A 23,699-nucleotide genomic window follows, 5' to 3' on the forward strand; every position below is an offset into this window, starting at 1 on the left:
GAGGCAAACCAGTAACAAAGTATCTGACAGGCCGGCGTACAAAGGCAGGTCTTTGTCCTGTAGCGCTCCGGATACAAAAAAAAAACCACTCACTCGACTTGAGTAAATATTGGTCTAAAAGTTAGCACTTCGGGGGTATTTAGGGTCATAAAGTGCTCAAACATCCCTGCAAACTGTTCAATTTGTTCAAGCGTTACATCTTTTCTATGCTCCAATGTCGCGCTTATCATTGATTTGAGTCGATCTGAACTTTTAGTCTGATAAAGCGGTGCATTCTGAACAGTAGAGATTGGGATACTGCAGTGCAACATTTAAAGCAATTCCTGTATGTCTAAACCAAACACAACAAAACAAAAAAAGCCACATTTACAATCCGCCATTGTCCCGAGTTTCGGTCTTACTGGAATGTAGATACAGCCTTATCAACTACGTCCAATCTGTCTTCTTCGTGCCATTATTAAAAAGCTCCCTCACTATGCGCTTTATTAAAGGTTTGCACGCTGTACCTGTGGAAGCAGCTGGCTAAACAGGTGAGCCGTAAGGTTTCGGAGTGAAGATGTCACTCACCGCCAGCCTATTAATGCATCATCAGTGCCCCCCCCCCCCAGGGTGAGACAGGGCCGGGGGCAGGTGCACATTTCACACTGGGGCAAACAAGTTGACAGCGACTAATTACGAACGCATAACAGAGAAGAAACTAAGATGAATGTGGAAATGTAGAAGTTCACTAAACCACTTAGCTCCCATGAATATTTCTGTTACTTGCACCATAAAAACACATCATGGGAGCGAGAGCCAGATTTGTCAAAATTAAAATGTTGAGTGTTCGGCTGTTTGCAAATAAACGTAAGTTGAATGTATTGTATTCAGCCACATTGATGTCAGGCACAGGCGACTGGAAAGTGGATCTGGCGTAATCCCGTTGTCTAATCCATATCAACATCAACGTGCGCGTGGTAGGAAAGCTGGTTTCTACCATGGTCTGGGTGAATACTCGATTCTGATTGGCTGGAGGGTGTTCTTTAAAAAGTGGTAATGTCCACCTTGCCCGGCAACAGTTAAAGGGACTATAAGGAATTTAAAAATGTTAAAATTAAGTATTTTCCTCCCCCTACATGATCCAGCCATGTCCTAATGTGTAGAATGAGCTCAGACCTGTTCACCACAACTGCCTCTAAAATCCTGTACGGTCACTCAAAAATGTGTCACTTCGGCCCGAATTGCCGTCATGCACGAGCTTAATATAGAAGGTGCAGTTACATATATGGCCTGAGGTGGCAGTAGTGAGTATAAAATGGCGAACTTGCTTCCAGCCCCTTTAAATCACCTTCTATAGACCCTTTAATTGTTTGTAAACATTCAGGGCTTAGCTTCCTATCTATTTCCATTGTAGCTGTTGTCATAGTAACGATAAACAAATGTTTAACTGTTTTTTTTGGAAATGTGAGAAAAAACTTATTTTATCGTCTCAAATGTTGTTTTTTTTCATATTTCTCACGATCACTTCCTACCTCCAGCTGATGTCACTGAACAGCGAGAGGGTCACTCCGCTGCAACTGTGTCCATAGTAACGGTAAACAATTGAGCTGGAACTAGCTTCAGGTAAAACAGCTTAAAAAGTGAGATAACTCCTGCCCAGGACTTAAAAAATAAGCAAACAAGGCCCCAATGAACAGTTTCAGTTCGCGGGACAATGGGATAATGCACTCTGAGGTGTCCATTATTAGAAAAACTGGACTCCGCGGAGGCGTGAACCGTCCGACGCGAACCTAGACATAGACATACCCCTGGCCTAGAGCGTCAAGTCACCTTCAGTAGTTATATCCAGAGTTATGTCCAGAGCACACTGAAATATTGCCAGGTATATCGCAATTGCAGAAAGAAAATTGTCAGCGAGGAGGAGGCGTAATGAAGCTTTGCTATTCTAGCACCGATGAGTAATTTGTCTTAATAACGGCTTGTCAGTATAATCAACATCCATTGTGGATTCCTCCGCGCTCCACATAAAGAATGAGCTCTCGAGTTTGTTTGCATTTCCAAGTTTTGAGGTCATGTCCATACGCACTTCCAACGCGTACCACGCAACACCTTTGTTTACTTTAAGATATTGCGTATAGCTCCAGAAAAGGGTTGTTGTACTTGCAGTTGAAATGCTTGCGTTTCTTCACTTTCAAGTCTGCAGACATTTTTTTTTTTTTTTTTTGGAAGCCACAGATCCTTCTAATGGGAAACACAGACATTTGGCTCACATACCGAGAACCCCCTATAAGCTTCACAGAGTCGTATTTTACTTTCAATTCAAATACAGCGCATTAAGCAAACGGTCTGTATATGTTAGGTAGGTATTTACAAAAAAACTACGCACACGAGACGTCAGATGGGGGCTGTAATTCAAAGCGATGCATGGGCTTTGATGTTAAAAGTGGGGGATTAGGGCCGAAAGAGGGCTAGTGTGAATGTTGACATTGAAGCATGGGTTCGCCTGGCAAATAATTTACAGTGTACTCGCAGTCACACCGTGCGCACATTCCTTCTCCCAAAGAATGTATGCGCCCAGTAGAAAGTTGGAACCACTTTAATTCCCCAAAGCACCAGATCGGGCCGTGCGAAGAAAAGGTGGAGGAGTGTTTCGGGGGCAATTAGTGCGAGTAGCCGAGTGCGTCCGAGCGCCGACGGGCTGTTCCTGTGTGGAAGCCTTCATAAGTACTACGCAGTTACTGTCACAGCTCATTGACGGCCAGCGCCACGGGAGACGGAGGCAGGACAGGCGCACAGAGGTCAAATAGGGTGCGTGGAGTTATAGTTGTAGCCAAGATTTATTGCATTGTTGAAGGGCAAGGAAGAAGTGTGCAGCGATGTTTTCTATTAACAAAGGATACAATGGTGGTTCCCTCATCTTAGTCTGATTTTATCCCCCATAATCTGAAAACAAGTCATGGGGCAACATGGGATGAGAAATTATACTTTTTTGGGGGCTCTAACTATACAGATGGCATCGTGTCATAAAAGGGGGTGTGGCCTCGCTCAGTTGGAAAGAAGTATCTTGCGGTAAACACAATTTTTCACACTTTTTAGCCGTTTTCTGCCAGATTATGAACTTATTTACCACACACAACTACAGTCAAATCTAAATCGGGTCCATATGGATGTCTTTTCACAACAGATTGTTCAGTAGCAGTGAAAAAAAACGGCAGTTGTAGCTAGCATTAGCATGTAGCGTGATGCTAACATGAAGCATCATATTAGCATTCTCCGTTATTTATGTATTTATGGGCTGTTGAACTACTTTGCTCCTCTCCATGTCATTGCATCTCAAACTGTATTCATAAATCAGCATTTGTTAAAGTAGTTTTTGAATAATTAGAGAAAGTTTAGATTTTTCTCCTCTTTGTTTTCCCCCTCAACTGCTTCAAACATGACCATATATGGGCGGTTCCAGAGATGCCGCCTGTATCTAAACAGGTAAAGAGGTCTTCCTTTAAAGATTACAAAGAGGCACACTTTTACTCGAAGTTTAATATAATACTTCCAATAAAGATCGCCAATGCAGGGCCACATCGATCAAATCTGCCGGATAGCTTGGATAAGTGAAAACAAAAAGGTCATTTAAAATGTGTTAGCAATGAGTAGCAATTCTGTATTATAGCCTGGACACTGGACAACAAACTTCAATTTTACTGTTGAAATTTCAAGTTTAATCATCAATGGGTGAACACTGAAATGAATAGGTGTGGGTAATGCCTTGGCAGAGGTTGGCGCTCCCTTGTTGAATTCAACTTATTATTGGGGGACGATGAGGATTAAAAACACGCTTCGGGATATTCAGAACGCTTTACACCAAAACAGAACAATGCCCTTGTTTTCACCAGCAGTTTCTCTGATTTGCAAGTTAAATAATTCTTTGTGAAATCGTAATCCCTTTAAGAGGTTGTGGTGAAATGTGCCACCCCGGCCCGCTCGCTGTATCACCATACGCTGCGGTGGTGCCAGTCTTGTTAAGAGGCTCTGATGTGTGTGAAAAGACCCTTGTGAGGAAACTGTAAACTCAATACAGGCCGCTTTCAGTGTGTGGTTTGGGTTTCTAAATGCATATTCAAAGAGTGTCATTATTACAGTGAGTGTCGCCACATTTTGGAGAATGATCTTACCCGATAGAGAAGTTTTCTTTACTTGTGTTCTACCTCTCGGGATCTTCCGGTCCTAGAAATGACAGAGAGTAGCCCATCCATCCATCCATTTTCTTCCGCTTTATCCGGGGCCGGGTCGCGGGGGCAGCAGTCTCAGCAGAGATGCCCAAACTTCCCGATCCACACACACCTCCTCCAGCTGTTCTGGGGGGACCCCGAGGCGACACCAGGCCAGCTCGGAGACATAGTCCCACCACCGTGTCCTGGGCCTTCCACGAGGCCTTGTCCCACTAGGACATGCCTGGAACACCTCCCGCGGGAGGCGACCAGGAGGCATCCGAAACAGATGCCCGAGCCACCTCAGCTGGCTCCTTTCGACGTGAAGGAGCAGCGACTCTACTCCGAGCTCCTCCCGGGTAACTGAGCTCCTCACCCGATCTCGGAGGGTGCGCCCAGCCACCCTGCGAAGGAAACTCATTTCGGCCGCTTGTATTCGCGATCTTGTCCTTTCGGTCATGACCCAAATCTCATGACCATAGGTGAGGGTGGGAACGTAGATCGATCGGTAAATCGAGAGCTTTGCCCTCCGACTCAGCTCCCTCTTCACCACGACAGACCGATACAGCGACCGCATCACTGCTGACGCCGCACCGATCCGTCTATCGATCTCACGCTCCATCCGTCCCTCACTCGTGAACAAGACCCCGAGATACTTGAACTCCTCCACTTGAGGCAAGGACTCCCCACCGACCTGAAGAGGGGAAACCACCTTTTTCCGGTGGAGAACCATGGCCTCGGATTTGGAGGTGCTGATCCTCATCCCGGCCGCTACACACTCGGCTGCAAACCGCCCCAGAGCGTGCTGAAGGTCCCGGTTCGTTGAAGCCATCAGAACAACATCGTCCGCAAACAGCAGAGATGAGACTCTGAGGCTCCCAAACCGGACACCCTCCGGCCCCTGGCTGCGCCTAGAAATTCTGTCCATAAAAGTAATGAACAGAACCGGTGACAAAGGGCAGCCCTGGCGGAGACCAACACGCACCGGGAACAGGTCTGACTTACTGCCGGCAATGCGAACCAAGCTCCTGCTGCGGTCATACAGGGAACGGACAGCCCTTAGCAGAGGGCCCCGGACCCCATACTCCCGGAGCACCCCCCACAGGGCACCACGAGGGACGCGGTCGAACGCTTTCTCCAGATCCACAAAACACATGTGGACTGGTTGGGCGAACTCCCACGAACCCTCGAGTACCCGATGAAGGGTATAGAGTTGGTCCAGTGTGCCACGACCAGGACGAAAACCGCATTGTTCCTCCTGAATCCGAGGTTCAACCATCGGCCGGATCCTCCTCTCCAGCACCCCGGAATAGACCTTACCGGGGAGGCTAAGGAGGGTGATTCCTCTGTAATTGGAACACACCCTCCGATCCCCCTTTTTAAAGAGAGGGACCACCACCCCGGTCTGCCAATCCAGGGGCACTGTCCCCGACCGCCACGCGATGTTGCAGAGACGTGTCAGCCAAGACAGTCCTACAACATCCAGAGACTTAAGGTACTCAGGGCGAATCTCATCCACCCCCGGAGCCTTGCCACCAAGGAGCTTTCTCACCACCTTGGTGACTTCAGCCCCGGTGATGGGTGAGCCCACCTCCGAGTCCCCAGCCTCTGCTTCCTCATTGGAAGACGTGACGACGGGATTGAGGAGGTCCTCGAAGTACTCCTTCCACCGCCCGACGACATCCCCAGTCGAGGTCAGCAGCTCCCCACCCGCACTGTAAACAGTGTTGGTGAAGCACTGCTTCCCCCTCCTGAGGCGCCGGATGGTTTGCCAGAATCTCTTCGAGGCCGACCGATAGTCTTCCTCCATGGCCTCCCCGAACTCCTCCCAGACCCGAGTTTTAGCCTCCGCGACCGCACGAGCCGCAGCACGCTTGGCCTGCCGGTACCTCTCAGCTGCCTCAGGAGTCCCACAAGCCAACAAGGCCAGGTAGGACTCCTTCTTCAGCTTGACGGCATCCCTTACTTCCGGGCGCCACCACCGGGTTCGGGGATTGCCGCCGCGACAGGCACCAGAGACCTTACGGCCACAACTACGAGCAGCCGCATCGACAATGGAGGAGGAGAACAGAGTCCACTCTGACTCCATGTCCCCCGCCTCCCCCGGAATCTGGGAGAAGCTCTTCCGGAGGTGGGAGTTGAAGACCCCACTGACAGAGGGATCCACCAGACGTTCCCAGCAGACCCTCACAACACGCTTGGGCCTGCCAGGTCTGACCGGCTTCCTCCCCTGCCAGCGGATCCAGCTCACCACCAGGTGGTGATCGGTTGACAGCTCAGCCCCTCTCTTCACCCGAGTGTCCGAGACACGCGGCCGGAGGTCAGACGACACAACTACAAAGTCGATCATCGACCTCCTGCCTAGGGTGTCCTGGTGCCACGTGCACTTATGGACACCCTTGTGCTCGAACATGGTGTTCGTTATGGACAAACTGTGACTAGCACAGAAGTCCAATAACAGAACACCACTCGGGTTCAGATCGGGGAGGCCGTTCTTCCCAATCACCCCCTCCCAGGTCTCACTGTTGTTACCCACGTGGGCGTTGAAGTCCCCCAGCAGAACAATGGAGTCCCCAGTCGGAGCACTATCTAGTACCCCTCCCAGGGACTCCAAGAAGGCCGGGTACTCTGCACCGATGTTGGGCCCGTAGGCCGAAACAACGGTGAGAGACCTGTCCCCGACCCGAAGGCGTAGGGACGCGACCCTCTCGTCCACCGGGGTGAACTCCAACACGTGGCGGCTGAGCTGGGGGGATATGAGCAAACCCACCCCAGCCCGCCGCCTCTCCCCGCGGGCAACTCCAGAGAGTAGCAATTAGGCAAATATGTTTGAGGCATTCAAATGACAACAGTTTCGGGCATTTTAATTGTTGGTAGTGGTGAAGAGTGGCTGGCAACGCAGTGATCGAAGAATGCAGGCCAACTACTTTAGACTGTCACATCAGAGTCTTGTGCTATCCTTCTATATAAAAGAATATCGCTCAGTTTGTCTTAGTTTCTTATTCTGCCTGGAGTTTCCATAAAGATGAAAAGTAGCCATCTGTACTCGGTTGTTTAAAAATGTGTGAGTACAGATGGCTACTTTTTGAAAACCCTTTCCATCAGTGCAAGTACATAACTCCCCAATGCTTTTTTTTTTTTTATGGCTGAACCAGGTTTTGCCCAAACGCTGTTGTTATTTTCGCTGAACTTTCCTGCGACCCAAACATCTTGGAAAATCCCAAACTCCACACATTATTTATAGGTGTGCGCATGAATGCCCTTATTGTTTTTCTTTGGTTACTTTTTCAGTGTGGTTGAAGGGTAATAAACATTAGCTTGGAAAGACAAAGTGCCCACATTAAATGAAGAAAGCTTTGGCACAAGGATTGATCCAAACCTTGCTCTTCTAGCACAGTAATACAAACCACACAAGACGGAGAGGCAGCTTAAAAACTGACTTGTCCGGTATGCGTTTCCGCTAAGTATTGTTTTTGCGTTCATATTTTGTATACCTGAGTCGTGAGTCAACTGTCAGAGAGTGGAGGAACACAGCGATTGTGTAACACCTGAAACCCAAGCTGCCGTTTCGAACGCTGTACGTTAGTCACGTCGCGGAACGCTGTTGAAAGACATTTGTAGAAAAGCAAGTCCCGACTCAGCTTGGTTCAGCGCAGCTCGGTTTGACGAGCTCGTGGCCGTTGAGCATTTGTCAATGTGAAGGTTGCAAAAGGAAGTAAATTATGGTTTACTGTTTTTTATTAATCCGAGGCATGTTCGAACGAAGCACTTTCCTCTCCTCAGACAACCCCAAAGTGACCAAACCCTTTTGAACTTTTTGAGCAGAAAGGACATGTCAATCATATCAGAAAAAAACCCCGAGATATATAACTGGGCTGTTGTAGGGAAGCATCTTAATATTGACTGAAGTGTGAAACTGCATCATTTCAGGGTAAAGAACCAATTTCTCTATTCCGGATCTGACAAACCTACAGCCTCTCAGGTGGTGCTGTTTTCAGTGGTGGCATCATTACAAGCTGCTGAGAATGAGTCCAAATTACAGACCATAAAAAAACGGGGTGACACAAGGGATGTTGTTTTTCTCACAGGTGTGCCTCGCAGATTTTATGACACTCGGTGGCCTTTTCTGTACAATAACCATGACATGTTGGAACCCGCATCTCTGTAGCAGCTTCTGAACGGATGATGGCCGCGTTGAGTGACATCGATTGAGTGACATTTATTAGTTCACATGCACAATAAGAACCAGAGTATCGGCTTTACTTTATACGTATTATAAGGCAGCAGAACAACTTCTACTGCTTAATTCTTAACATCCTTTGTATCGCAATAACATTAGTAAATAAGCGCTTTAGGGATGATTTGAACTGTCCAGTAAATGGTAAGTCTACTAAGATTTTCAACTGGATGAGGGTAATTTAATGTATAGTTAAACCTTCTCCATCATAGTTTTCCTTTTGTTGGTCATAATCAGTGTTGGGCAAGTTACTTTAAAATTGTAATAATTATATTCTATATTAGTAGTTACAGTTTTAAAAATGTAATATGTTTGTGTTACATATTACTGTTTCAAAAATGTAGCTGAGTTACACTACTTTGAGTTACTTCTGAGTTATTTTTGGCAAAATATAAACTGAAAAGAGTAATAATTCCACCAAGCAAAAGTGCAAAGATTTCCTTTTCCTTCACTTTCCCCCATTCTCTTGTTTAATTTTGGCACATTACATTGTAACTACAACAAGCGCAGATCTTATACACCAGTGTCCAACTGGTGCTGCATTTTATTTGGGGGAGTTTGGCATGTTTTCATTCATACATTTAAATGCACTTGTAACTTGAGTTACTTGAATTGTAATGACTAATATATTCCCGTATTTTGTAATATGTTGTATTCCTTTGTTACTGAAAAACATAATACATTTTTGTGGTCACTGGTCATAATAAACTACATTGAGTATATGACTTTACAGGTGAGAAATTGAAACTAGGGATGAATCCACTTGGATAATACAGACATTCAGATTCCTTGGACACACAGAATGATTGTTCACTCTGCTGCTATTTGCAGTCAGAATGACCTTTTTTAGAAAAACTACTTTTAACTAGAATATGTTTCAGTGCATGTTTTCTGCTTGGGATTGGCCCATCTGGTTGAAGGCTCATTTCCTAATTACAGCGCTATAGCCAGAGGTAATTACAACCTAAGATTAGAGCCATTTCTCTTTTTTTTACTGCCTCTACTGAAATGCAGCAATTTGTGGTGGCTCTCTGGGATGAGCATCCTCCCTCTCATCCCTGCTTTTTTTCCCCTCCCTTCCTTCTCAAGCGGACATCGGAGTTCTTTAAAGAATCTAGTGGCTTATTTTAGACCGCCTTTGTAATATACTTTCCATCAAATCATGAGGTCATTTGCTTTAAGAGTCCTGTAAACTGTGACTTCAAATCATGTTTGGGGAGTTAGTTTGTACAGGGCGCTGTGAGCCATGTGCGTGTGTATTTATGCTATGGTTTTGAAGTGGTTTTACTGAACGCATCATTTGGCTGAATCGGCGAGCTCTTCTTCAATTTAGCTTGGCAGGCGTACGGGGTTTCGGGTTTGCTGCAAATACCCTTTTGGTCAGCGCTGATGTGTGTTAAGGCTTTGAACATCAAAGATTGGCCCGTATTGTTACTGTCTACTCGGACCCCCCACTTTGCCACGCCTGAAGAATGAAGAGTAAATAGTTGAATGCTTAATTGGGAGGAATGAGGGACATAAGTTACAAATATAAATGAAGTCATACCTTAAGAAATAAAAAGAACTCTAACGCTTAAAGTAGGAACAGCATCTCAGTATTTGTGTGTATTGAAGAAGTCACTGTCATTCCACACTTAGTTGTTGTTATCATGCAAAGATCTCATATGTGATCCAGAAATCCTGCTGTTTTCTCTCGACTAGAATTATCTGAAGTGTTCTCTGACTTGTACTGAATTGGCTGAAGTGTTTGCTCTTTTCAAACAAAATTTTCCGCACACTTTTTTTTGACAGCTTTCTGCTCCGTCAACTCCTCTCTGCCATCCCGCTGTGTGAGTGCCCCGGTCTTGTCCTCTTGCTTGTAACCCCCTGTCCTGCTCTCCTGCCTTCAGCCAGGACGCAAACCCCATCCTCTGTTATGCCCCTGACTTTTAACCCTCTAATCCCCCCAAAGGACAGGTCAAAAGGGTGCCGGCCCGGCTGCTAATTGGTAAAAAAAAAAAAAAAAAGGGGAGATCTAGATATCTTTGCAAGCGCTTTCCCACCATTATTTTGTCATTACGGCACGGATAATGAAGTGCTGTATTTGGTGTCATCTAAATATCCAGATGGTGCGGTTCAAATATATCCCATAGCATGTGTCTAATTGGATTTAATTGTCTTTTATGACAGCCAGCTCAACGCTTCACTCATGCTTCCTATCCGCAGACAGACGATTCTGGGCGGAAAAAGTCCCTTGGGGTCCTGATAATCACACACTGCGCATATGTCCCATTTAGTGGCCGTGACAACAAGTACAGTTTCATATTTCACAGTTGAAAGCCACAACAACAATGCAATAAAATGTTTACTTTGCAGTTGTTTCTACTGGTGAAACATTTTTAATAAAGTATCATTACAGTGCCTCTCCTGAGATGTTTGCGCCACGTGAATTTCTTATTATTTTGATGACTGACAAAAGCATCGTCTGTGTTCAGCTTGTTTCGTGTCACATGTTTAGCAATTTGTCTTACCTGGAATGTTTCGACTATGACAATGCAATGTTTCATGTTCCTGTAACTTAACACTATATTCCCCCATTCTTCTTTGTTTCTCTCAGAGTCTGCTCAAAATGAAATTGTTTGAGCTTGATGCCCTTCCTTAGTGTCCACTAATTCATAGAGTAACTCAACATCTGAAGCAATTCACAACTCATCGTGGACAGGACATTAATGTTTTTTTTTTTACTTTTTAGGAACAACCTAAAGGTGGTTTTGCTACAGTAAAGGTATAGCTGAGTGGTTATCAGTGGTTATCTGACCCGGTCACAGTAAGAAGGTCCCACGTTCAATCCCGGACTATGTTGTTCTTTCTGTATGAAGTCTGTATCTGCTGGGTTCTCCATTAACATGCAAAACATGCACAATAAGTGATCCGACCATCAGCCTTCATGGGCACAGCACTGGCGGTCAGGGTTAAGCGGTATTGAAGGATGGGTCAAAAAAGCAGAACATAAAAAATCCCTATGAGGATAATAAAGTATACCCTAACTTTAAAAGTAGCGGAACATTGCAGCAGTCGTGTGTAACTCCACAGCGGAGAACTTTTAACTCGTGCATTCCTGTGCCATGTTAAACACACTGAGCCACAGAGCTGCCCACTCACCACACTCTTACAGTAAACACTGGTGCTAAACAGTAGCCTGAAAGTTCCCCACTTTAGTGCCGGATAATTGGCCTCCTGTGGCCGCTCTGCCGTGTCGGGAAGTCTAATACAAACCAATTACGGCCATTATACACAACCGTCAATGACACGGTATCTTCTCCTGCAGTGTAATGACGCTGTGCGAAGGAAACGCATGTGGAGGAAGTAACTATGAGGTTATTGGGACAGTTTACAGCGCGCCTGTCTTGAGCCCCTTGGGGCCAGATTAGGCGATTTTCTGTGCCTGTTCATGGGGTCTGTGTTGTAGATGTTAATCTGTCTGAAAGCTGGAGATATGGGTCAGAAGATGTGGTTAAGTGCCTTGACTAAAGTTCTTAGTGAAAACAGTGTGGAAAGTTTTCAGGAAATTTATTATACCTCAATGCATCAACAAGTCTTTCCCCACTTGTTGTTTGTCATATTATGCGCCGAATCCAATGTGAAGTCTCAACAAAATGAGTTGTTTTATTCTTGGCCCATCACTGACCTTTCTGGAATGTTAATAACAAAAAAGAAACTAAATACACATATGTACACAGAGTCGCCTGCACATGTGAGCAGTGCACTGTTATTATATCGAACAGAGTTATCTGCTGGGATGTGACAGTCTTTTGTTTCTTCTCTCGGCTCACACACGAAGATGGGCTGAAACGTGTTGAGTCACGTCACTTTATGAGATCTTTATTGGTGTGGTGGGTCACTTAGAGATTTAATCTGCCAAGAATTCAGCCTCAGCCCCTTATCACTTAATCTGTCCACATGCCAAGAGAAACTAATGTAAGCTGTGGTGATTCAGTGAAGCATTGCTATTGTGCCGTGTCATTTCTTATCGGAGCAGCAGCACTCAAGACTTATTGTTGTTGTTGTTGTTGTTGACAACCAGCGCTGTGTTTGTTGTGGTCGCCTGTTTCTGCGCCCACACTTTACTCCATGAACGTATCCTCACGCTGTGGCCAGAACCTGGTGTCCCTGCGTCTACAGCAGGTCTCCCTCATCACCTCCGCGTCCCGAATCTGAGTTTTACGCACGCGCCTTTTTTGCACATTGCACAGTAAGAAATGTCTATAAAGGCGTAAAAGTCCAGACGAAGGATTTAAAGCATCGAAAACTGCTGATGTGAGACTTCGGGAACTCTAGCGTAGTCTGGCACGAGCCTTGTAGTAAACCGTTTACGCCAGTGCAAACTTTCTATATTTGACTTTTACTGAGATGCCACAGCCTTGAAATAGCCTACTCCGCAAGCCTTTGTTTTCATATGTTTGGATCCAGAGAAACAACTTTTTTAATGCAGTGTTTTTCTTGCTGGTCCATGTGAATAAAGAAGGTCGTCTTTGCGATGGTCGACGTTTACCTGGCGTCAACCCACGTTTGTTCAAAAAAGAAAAAAGGGGGGGAAAAAGCAAGTTCCATATAGATCGATCGTGTTTGCACGCTTTACGAAACAAACTAAATGCTTACCTTGAAGCTGCGCAAGTTGAGAGCCCAGACAGTCGCCTTGTCCTTATCCCAGCGTAAAGCAATGCACGAAGTTAAGTCCAACTGTCCGCGTCGCTTTCTCTCATGTGCCACGGCGCGCGCGCACGTTAAAGGAAAACTCACAATGATCGGTCTTCATCAAATCCTTGGAGAGAGGTACATAACCTCCGCGTCAAGGAATCCGCTGAAGTGCTGCTGCCTCCTGGACAAAAAGCGCTTTATTTTGGAGCGAGCCTAGAGGAAAGTTGAGGCACAGTGATGGGAGGGGCGAGCGGCGCGCGGGTAGGAGAGGCAGGACAGAGGCAGGCAGCACCTTGCGCTGGGACGCTTTCAGTTCACTGGGCTGTGGACGGAGTGCGTTTCGCCCAAGTGACTGCTCTTTCACGGGCTTTAGCGCAAACATCCAAGAAAGCCCAATTATCAAGCGACTCCAGATATCAGATGTGCACTGTTCCTCTGAGCACTTTGGGTGGGGGAAAAAAAAAGCAAATCCTGTGTTCATTGGGGGAATTAGTTGGATTATTTATGAACTTGTGCATTATAAAGATTTGTCTATTTTCACTTTGATACCACTCAATAATGTGTTTGTGATTTACAAGAGGAGACGTTTACGTATAGCCTGCATTAACACATATGGTTTGCTCATCTTCTTATCATTTGAGAGAGCTCTGAAGACTTTCCAACTCGGCAGCTGACAGCCCGCTTCACTGTCACCGACTCCAGTAAGAGGATCTGTGTCACCTCCGTGTGTACACTCAGCCACACGTCGCACATTTCTGCAGGACTCTTGACGCCTGCGCCTTTTTACAACCCTCCAATATTTAGTCTGTAGCGAAAGGGCTGGTCCTATGCCGCTTCTGTGCTCCCACCTTGACCAGAAATGGTGAAAATAATTGAAAACAGGCCAGCCCTCTCGCGCAGTGATGTCATGCACCTTTAAAGCTGGACGGGGGGGCAGGAAAAGTCATTGGGCAAACAGTCTCAAGGCCCTCACATGTGTCCTGAACTTGGGACAAGACATAACTTTACACTTGTTGCTTTTAGACTGGTACCAGGTTGATGAGGTTTGGTGTCATTCCTCAGCGACACAAAAACATGTTGTGATTGATTGTCTATGTTTAGCCTCTGTTGTAGCGCTCTTCATTTTTTGTACTGTTTTCTGACTCGTGCATTTCAAGTGCCACTGGTTGAGTTTACTTTTCGATAGCCGTCTCCATGTCGTCTGTGACTCACGCCTCTGTCCCGCTGCTCCTACTGTGGAAGTTATTGCCCTGGTAGCCCGCTCTTGCACATGCACAGTACCATCTGCAAGGCATTAAAGTAAATTGCAGGAATAGAGAAGTGATTTCACGCGGGTCCCACAGGGCGCACATGTAGCTCCTCTGTTTAAAAAGAAGAGGCTGTAAGTCTTTACCAGCCAGAAATGCCTCCTTCAGTCTCCCTTTGTCGCACACACACAACACAACACACAGACATGTGCGTCTTAAAACAGAGCTGAGGTCATCCAAGGAGAGTTATTTATCTTTGCGGTCAGGTAGATGTATAGGGAATCTTTTGTCCAAGCGCACATGTTTTCACGGAGCGCTTTGAGCTCCTTGGCATGTTCTTAAATTACAAATTGTTTCTCAATATAAAGTTGTTATTTTTTTAATTGCAAGGAGAAATTCACTTTTTTCCTTGTGTGTGACCCAAGCCTGTATTAGGCAAGAACTCGGTCCTTATTTGATGGATTCATAAACATGCACTTCCTTTCAAAATGTTAAGTATAAGCACTTTTGTGTATTTTTTATCTAAAAGTAAACAGGTAAATTACTGTACATGACATACAATTCAACATTCCTCTTCTCTGTGGGTTGTAGCCGTGTTGTGATTGGTGTAAATCTTAACCTCAGGGCTGTATGTTTTGCACTGCATGTGCTGTCGTCCTGCTGCGCTGCTAATCACCCTGTCCAGTAAAAGATGAGGAGGTGTCCGGGCCGCTCCGTAACACTGCCCCAGGGAACCAGTAAAAGTGTGTGAGCTGCAGAGGTGACCGCAGCCTGCTAGCATCCCGGTTTGCAGAACTTCATACCAACATCGCTTAAATATCACAGTAGACATATTCAATCAACTTATCAATATTATGCCATAACTCTGTTTGTCACAATGATTTTAATTTTCCCTGCCTTTGATGCACTGATCATAATTACAATTTCTGTCTCTTTCAGTTATGGTGTCCCTTGAAAAGCAGACCAGACATGCACAAAAATAGTGAAGCTTATAACTCAATTTAATCTTTTTGTGTCTTAAAGGGCTAATAATGGTCTCTCTTGATCAAAATTGCACACATTTTTACAGTATTTGTCATCATACTATAATGTTCCATAGGCCTCATGTGGTATATTAATATAAAGCAGTAGTAAATTGTGCACTATTCAGCAGCGCTCTACGTTACAGTGCGAGTAGGTGGAGACTTTTGGGAAGCGGGCATGTCTTTCCCATTAGGGCAGCCTGGGAATCATCTTTTCAAACTTTTTTTCTGCGTGTGATGGAGCCACATTTTAGCCCTAAGTTGTTTCCATGCCAAGTCCGAAATGCCCAAAGTCACTTTTCCACACACACTGTATTGTTTTACTCTGTTCGGACAAAGAGACTAAAACATGCTAATTGAAATATTTATGCTTTGTATTTGTGTGAAAAAGCTAAAGAAGGTCGTACGAGAACACAGAATGGAAGCATAAGCTTGTGTGCTTTCAGATAAATTGTCTAAACACAAGTGGCATGTTGACTCTTCCCACCTGCCTGCTCTGTCCATTGTAAGTCAATCGGATCCTCATAAAGCTGTCTGTTGAGGGAACCTATGCTTGTATGTTGCATGTTTTTTCATCTTGTTTACATAGTTTCATGTGAAGCTAATTGGACATTTACGAAGAATTACAGCCTCCAAATTTAATGTTGTTCCCTCTTCATGTTTGCCTATCGTAAAGATTCAAAAATGGCTAATGAACTCTGGGAACACACGCAGAAGGTCACAGAATGGGGTGAAATGTTGTCCCCTATTGTTTATTATTTTATTTGTGAGCAGGCTTTATTGTCTCTCAGATTTTTATACCCTTCCTATGGTATTATAAAGTCATTAAATAAGCTTAATTTGAAGACAAAAATGTGCCAGAAAAGCAACAATAACACAATTAAAAAGCAACAAAACAAGACTGAAAAGCAATCAAAAGAAACTTAAAAAAAAGTCACAAACAAGTGTCAAAACGTGAAATGTATCAACTGGGACAATGCCTTATGAAGGGCTTACTTCTCTGCTATTACTGTATGCAGCTACAGCTTCCACCTACCACTGCCACTACTTAAACTAAATGGAAGATTATCACTACAGCTTCAATTACCGTTTTAATGCTGCGACTTATACTGCTGTGGAAAATGTTGCCAACAGTACAGCTTCAAATTCCACCCTCACCCAAACTTTCCTTGTTTCAATAAAAGTTTCTGAGTTACACAACAACCCTTCCCCATTTCGATGCTGAAACATGAACAATCCAGCATGAAGAAAACCTTGGTTGTTTACCAAAATCTATTGCCAAGTTAATAGGGAACATGTTTCTTTTTTAGCATGTGCATGTTTCGTGTTGTCCGCCTGGTTTTCCTTAAAATCTGGATGTTGTATTGCCTGTGGTGGTCTAGTGTCATGCACACTTGGATCCACTGATTCGGTGGATTTTCTGCCTATCACTGTTGCTCAGATAAGAATGATAGAAGAGTGGGGGATTTTAAGTCCGAAAGGTTGAGCTTTAAAGAGCGCGTGGGTAAGCCTTTATTTTTTTGCTTCGTTACTCCTAAGGTCAAAGAGTAGTTGCACTTTCCCATGACGCTGAGGATGGACAGTGAGTGAGTGTCCTGAAGGAACAATTCTGCGTTTGTGTTCACGATCTCTCCATCCTTGTTTCCCTCTCCTCCGGAGTCCACCTCCAAAGTGTTATTCTCGCCCGGCATTCTGGTATGTCAGGTATTGAGTAACAGGAGCGTGCTTGTGGTTTAGGGCAGGAAGCACAGAGACTACAGCTTAGAAACACTATGTTCACTATGACCAGACTGGTTTAAGAGAATGCTGCCAGGCACAAAAATCAGGACATGGCAAAGGTCATGTCAGGTCAGTGCCTAGGTCAGGAATCATTATAGTGAGTATGACATGACTTTACTCTTCTTTTTTTTAAATTGACTGAAAGCCGAGCTAACTCATGCCCCTAGAGGCCATAAGCACCACTGCAGGTAGCATATTGCGTTTTTTTACTCATTAATTGTCCGTGAGAGTAATTACTACACTGATAGAAAAGACAAAGGGAGAGAGGGATATTGTACATTCAATTACACAATGGAGATATTATTTTTCACTCAGGCTTGGCTGTAAATACTGTTTAAGTTGCGCTAGCCTGCAGTTAGCTTTGCCCGTTAGCCTGTTAGCTTCTTCTTCGTGATTCCATTAGTGCGTATTGGTGCCTCCGACCCGGTGCAGGCTATGTTGCAATTGTGGTTTTCTGGCCAGAGACACCAGGGGGAGATGAAAGACCCCCCAATCATCCCATTAACACTTGTATTACCCCCAGAAGGACTACGAAAAGTTTTTTTTTACTCTTCTTTAAATATGGATAATGGTAACATGACGTGCTATAGAATTGACAGGAGCGGTAAAAATATAGATTAACCTCCGCCTTAACCGAGCACATTTTTTGAAGTTTGGCCTTACCCAAATTTAAAGCTTCTTGAAAAAAGTGTCAAAATAGCGACAAAATCATGATGTAAATGAGGATAAAAACGCAAAAAGTGACAAAGGTGTGATGAAAACACAACAAAAACACAATAAAGAAGTGACAATAAAGCGATGAAAAGGTGACAAAAGAGGAGCAAAAATGTGATGAAAACGCCACAAAAAAAGTGACAAACGTGATGAAAAAGTGACAAAAAATGTGACCAAAAAAAGATCAGTTTAGATCAATTTTGTAGCTTTCAAATTAGGTGTTACACTGGCCTGTAGGCTGTAAAATCTTCAGTCCAGAAGCTTTTAGATTTAAGCCAAACTGGATAAAATGTGCTCGGTTAAGATGGAGGTTAAGTGACTAAAAATAGTCATATATCAATACCAAATGAGAAATTGGTTATAATTATAGATAAACTTAGTTCTTAGCTTGGATGATTGGAAATGTTTGCATCAGGATGGGCAACTGCAAAGGCTCGTGAAGTTGTGGTTTGGCAGCCAAAGCACATTTATTTTCACAATAGCATCAAGTAGACTACAAATTCCACAAGCAATGAGTGTTATTATGAAGTATAAGTATCAATTTGAAAAACACACACTTGTTAATTCCACACGGTGTTGCTTATGTACCCCAGTTTCAAAGGAAGATAGTTTTACCCTGACTAAAAGTTATAAATAAACCTTCCTCGCTTAACAAAGGGAGATTAAAGAAATAGAAAGACTCACCTACTGTATGCCCTAAGATGGTGAGCTTTGCTTCTCACAGCCCTGATAACACGGCCACGGAAAGATGAATGTAAGGCCTTGACACGGAGCAGGAGGTCAAAGCAGGAGGTTTGATTGAAACGAAAAGGGTAAGAAAACATGGGAATTAAGACATCCATTTTAGGGGCTGCCTCGTGTGATTGACCGTTGGCTACGAGACGCGCTGTTTACAAGTCCACACACCATCTGAATTTAATTCAGTGCAACAATGGGAACATCCGTGGGCTGTGTGAACAAATTGTGGTCCCTTGTAAATGCTGCTGCAAAGTCATTCAGAGGCCTGTTTTAAAGCAACATACTGTGTATGATTTTGACTTCTAGAAAAAGGGATAACCTCTTCTTCCAAACTATTGGTCCAATTGTCTTATTTTCAGTTTTATTTCCTCTATGTTGTTAATTTGCTGTTGTTACAAGATGAATTAAACCTTTTTTGTGTGCAGAATTTGCACAATCTTATGATGGCTTAAGAATCTATGTACTTCATGAGATCTTTCACTAACTATCTATACTAAATCCTGGAAGAGGAGAAGGAGAAGAAAGAAGAAGGAAGAACAGAAAGACAAGAAGGAAAAGGAGGAGGAGAAAGAAGAGGAGGAGGAGGAGAGGGAAGAACAGTAGAAGGAGAAGGAAGAACAGTAGAAGGAGAAGGAGAGGGAAGAGAAGAAGAGAAGGAGGAGAAAGAGAAGAAGAAGAAGAAAGAGGAGGAGAAGAAGAAGAAGGAAGAGGAGGAGAAGGAAGAACAGAAGGAGAAGAAGAGAAGAAGGAGAAGAATAAAGAGAATGAGAAAGAAGGAGAAGAAGGAAGACGAAGAAAGAAAAGGAGGAGGAGAAGGAAGAACAGAAGAAGGAAGAGGAGGAGAAGAAGGAAGACAAAAAAGAGGAGAAGAAGGAAGAGGAGTAGAAGGAGAAGGATGAGGAGAAAGAGAAGGAGGAACGGAAGAAGGAGAAGAAAGAACAGAAGAAGAAGGAAAAGGAGGAGAAGATGAAGGAAGAGGAGAAGGAAGAACAGAAGAAGGAGAAGTAGGTAGAGTAGGAGACGAAGAAGGAAGAGGAGGTGAAGAAGGAAGAGGAGGAGAAGGACAAGAAGCTTTATTTATATAGCACCTTTCACAGATAAAACCCCAAAAAGCTTCACAAGACACAAAAACAGCAGCTTACAGAAACATTTACATAGAAACAACTAACAGCCTTGTCAACTAAAAGCTCCTCCAAACAGCCATGTTTTCATGTGTAAGGGGCAGTATAGAAGATAATGGAATACATTTACTTGAGAAATTTCTGTCAGTTGTGGTTGAGTCTCAGCACTGAAAAACACAAAAGTGAATATTCCGTCCATTTGTGAAACTCAGTTCCTTTTAAATGAACTGTGGTTACTGCTTGGGCGGCCAAATGCTGCATAATGTGACCGCTATGGCAAAGAACACAGTGGAGACACAAAGGGCATAAAATAGTTGTACATGGTGGTTTCAAGGCTTTCAAGTCAAAGCCCAGCTCCACTGAGATAACACTGATGCACGCTGTTATGGATCCATCTGTTTAGATAAGGCAGTGCGTGTAGCTGTTATGATACAGCCATGTTACTGACCTTATCTGGTACTTCTCTCTTTCCTCCCGGCGCTTCCCAGGTTTGTCAGATCATCACATGCGTAAATCTGCCCCATGTAGCGAGGCTTTTATTGGTTCTTGCGATACGTATCCCAGTGTTGGTCATTAAACACGGAGATTTAGAGTGGGTGTGCTGAGAAGTAAATTACAAGCCTTCATGTGTTGAGAGTCCACTAAGGACAAAGGAGGAGAGTGAGGTTAAGGGTGAGAAAAATGATTAAAGTTCACATGTATTTCCACATTACTCAGTCTGGAGCAGCGCTATTTGACTTGGCTTGTACTGGGACCGCTTCATTCACAGTCAATGCACCTCCCAGAACATGGTATACTGTACTGTAATAATTATAAAAAACGCTAATAATCTGTTCCTATTTTTAGTGCATGATGTTCAAAGCACATGTTTCACTTCTGTGGCCTATGGATTCAGTATCACCCATGTTATCCATACTGTATCTTCTGGTTAAGTAGTTATGCACACAGCAGATGCTTACAGACATATTAATCTCTTAACCCCGACATGAACCAAGCACACTTTTCCTAAATCTTAAAAGCTTCTTCGAAAAAGCATCAAAACAGCGACGAAAACCAGGAAGACAACCAAACAATAGTGTGACAAAAAAGTGCCAAAAGCAAGCAACAATAGCAAAATAAAAAAAAGTGACGAAAGCGTGACGAAATCATGACAGAAAAGCAATGAAAAAGAGCTCCAAACAAAGCCATAAAAGAGTGACAAAAACATGCCAGAAAAGCAACAATAGCGCAATAATAAAGCAACAGAAACGTGTCGAAAATTAGATGAAAACGCAACCAGAAAAATCAAGAAAGCCACGAAAGAGTGACAAAAAGGTGACAAAAATGCAATGAAAAAAAAAAACACAACAAGAAAACTATGAAAACGCAACAAAAACACTTAGCATTCAAATGAGGCGTTACTCTGGCCTATACATGCTTTTCAGTCATGTGACCTTTGTTGTTCTGGCGGCCATTTTGAATACCAAAGTAGAACTGTGCAGTACTGCAGTTGACAGTGGCATTTTTATGTACTCGTAATCATTGTTCAAGAAGAAAACGGTAAAAACGGCCCCGGAGACGCACGTTTATGTGAAGAAACCAGTAAGTCAGCGTTTAAGCTGCTCAAGACGTTAGCATGCTACCGGTTGGCATTTTGCTTCAACAGCTCAGCTCTGACCTCTCCAAGAGAAAGCCCTGAACCATAAACATCTGGCCTTGGATACAACATGTGACCAAGGTCAGAGATGTTACTGTTGTATTTCCTCAGTGTCATAGATGTGAGCCACACATGTGTTTATCGCGTTGAAGCCATTGACAGTTGATTGATGACAGTTGCTAACCGGTAGCATGCTAACATCTTGAGCAGCTTAAACACGGACTTAGACTAAGACTGTTGACATGACAAACTGTGAAAATGACTGTTTCTTCTTTGATGTGTCTTCAGAGTGAGGCAAAGCTGCTATGCAATGATTACGAGTACATAAAAATGCCACTGTCAATCAGCTGGCTTTTATTTTCATCCTGAGTAGAGATATTGTTACCTGTTGTAGTACTGCATAATTCTATTTCGGTATTCAAAATGGCCGCCGGAACTATGCGTGATGTAATTGGAAACGCATGGCTTTGAGCTCCAGTCCAGAAGCTTTTAGATTTGGGTAAAACTGGACTGGAGAAAATGTGCTCAGTTAAAGCGTGGGTTTAGAGGTTAATGTATTCAAGCCCCCAACACTTTATATTGAATTATAGATAGATGACCTTTATTACTGACTCATGGTCCAGACCAAAAGACAAACAGATAGAAACAAACAATAAAGACCTCTAAACTTTCAAGAGGCAGTCATACAAATGTTTCCACTGCTGCGGTGTGTATCGGGTGACTGATTTGGTACAACACCTCAATGTTCCTTGCTTGGGATAGAAGACCTAGGACATTTGGGCTCTTTTAGTGCCACACTGGTCTCACAAAAGGCAGTTTCCCAATCAAGTGATGAGAGAGAACGTATGAAAGGCTGTGGCGAGGTTTTACACTTTGTTCGTTATTTTTACTAAAGAATTAAGATCTCGAATCTGAAGACATGCCATAATTCAAATGACATTTTCTTTGGAACAGCAAGGACAAGTTTGGACACAGTCGCAGCTGACAAGAAGCGTGTCACCCAGAGATGAGTCAGATTGCGAGGTGTATGGCACCAGCTGAGAAGATAAGTGTCCTCCTTTTACTGTTAACGACTGTGATAAAATGTCCGGACACAGTGGAGCCAAAACATGCGCGCGAGAGAGTGTTGATGAAAGACAAACCCGTGAATGTTTTTGTAGCACCGAGTTTGAAAAGTCGTGTGAGACGTTTTACGTTTCTCGCTCACTCAGGCCGGAGCTGACCCGAGTTTTCATTTGCAGACAGAGAAAACATATAGTGATGTTTTGCATCTATAAATCAGTGGGTTTTATGGGTTGAATATTTCCAATGGTTCAGGTTTTGGCCCCAGCTGAAGGAAAAGTCCTGCACAGTAGAGCGAGTCTGTCTCGGTTTGGATCAGCAGTTGTGAGTCTTGGGACAGGGTCAAGGACTGAAGTTTTTGAGTGAATGTTGGACGAGTAATTAAGAGGAGACGTAGTTGCATGATGCGTCATGGTTGGTTAAACTGGACAACAGTCCTCCTGTTACGGTAATGCATGACTGTTATCTGTGGGGCGGGCCTCAAATGACCTCATCTTTGCTTTGGTCTTTTCAACAAATCAGAAAATGAGTCAAGGTCAAGCACACATTACTTTCAAGTTAGTGCACAGAATAATTCCAAAGCATATTAACATATTACCATTGGCTGATTAAGAGCATTAAATGTCCAAGTCTGTTCATATTAATCACAGCTACATTGGTGGGAAACGAAAAAGGAAATCCAATTATAATGTACTTTATCGGTGTTTTTCTAAACTCTTTTGTCGGCTTTTCCCACACTGGTCGGTTATAGCACGAAGAGCTTGGTTACCTGGTGGCTAAAGCACCGTTCGAGCTCTATTTTCTATTTGCAATCATGAAATGGAGTCAATTTTTGTTTTGAGCTTTTCAAAATACTGGCACAGTATTTTCACACCAGGACCTCCTTAACTGGGAGGCTCATCATACTTCATCATTCTCTTCCGTCTTTCAGGCTTGTAAACAATTACCCGACTTCCTTCCGACCAGAACAACCGTGACCAGAAGTGTCCGGTGCCCTAACAGGGAAGAGGGTCTGTCTGGTCACGACCCTTCCTCTTTCCTTCTTTCCTTATCTCCCTCTTTTTCTCCCTTTCTCTCTCTCTCTCTCTCTCTCTCTCTCTCTCCCCCTCTCTCTTCTTGTGAGGTGCTAAGGGCTGCTCAGAGGTTCCCAGGCCCCCGTGGACAGGTCATTTAATGCTCATATGATGAGCCTTGATGATGGGCCTTGGGGTTAATGCGGAACGCATCTCTTCCTGCAGCCTCCAGAGCCGGCCCGTCAACACAGTCATACCTCACAGATGGT

General features: G+C 44.1%; 1 protein-coding gene across 1 annotated transcript in view; it reads left to right on the forward strand.

The window, feature by feature from the left end:
- LOC306968688 (mitochondrial import inner membrane translocase subunit tim16-like) overlaps window positions 1-23,699 on the forward strand; it is a 111,375-nt gene that overhangs the window by 65,049 nt on the left and 22,627 nt on the right. The window lies entirely within an intron of this gene.

This window comes from Gobius niger (genome assembly GCF_951799975.1).
Source record: "Gobius niger genome assembly, chromosome: 10".
NCBI classification, from domain to species: Eukaryota; Metazoa; Chordata; class Actinopteri; order Gobiiformes; family Gobiidae; genus Gobius; species Gobius niger.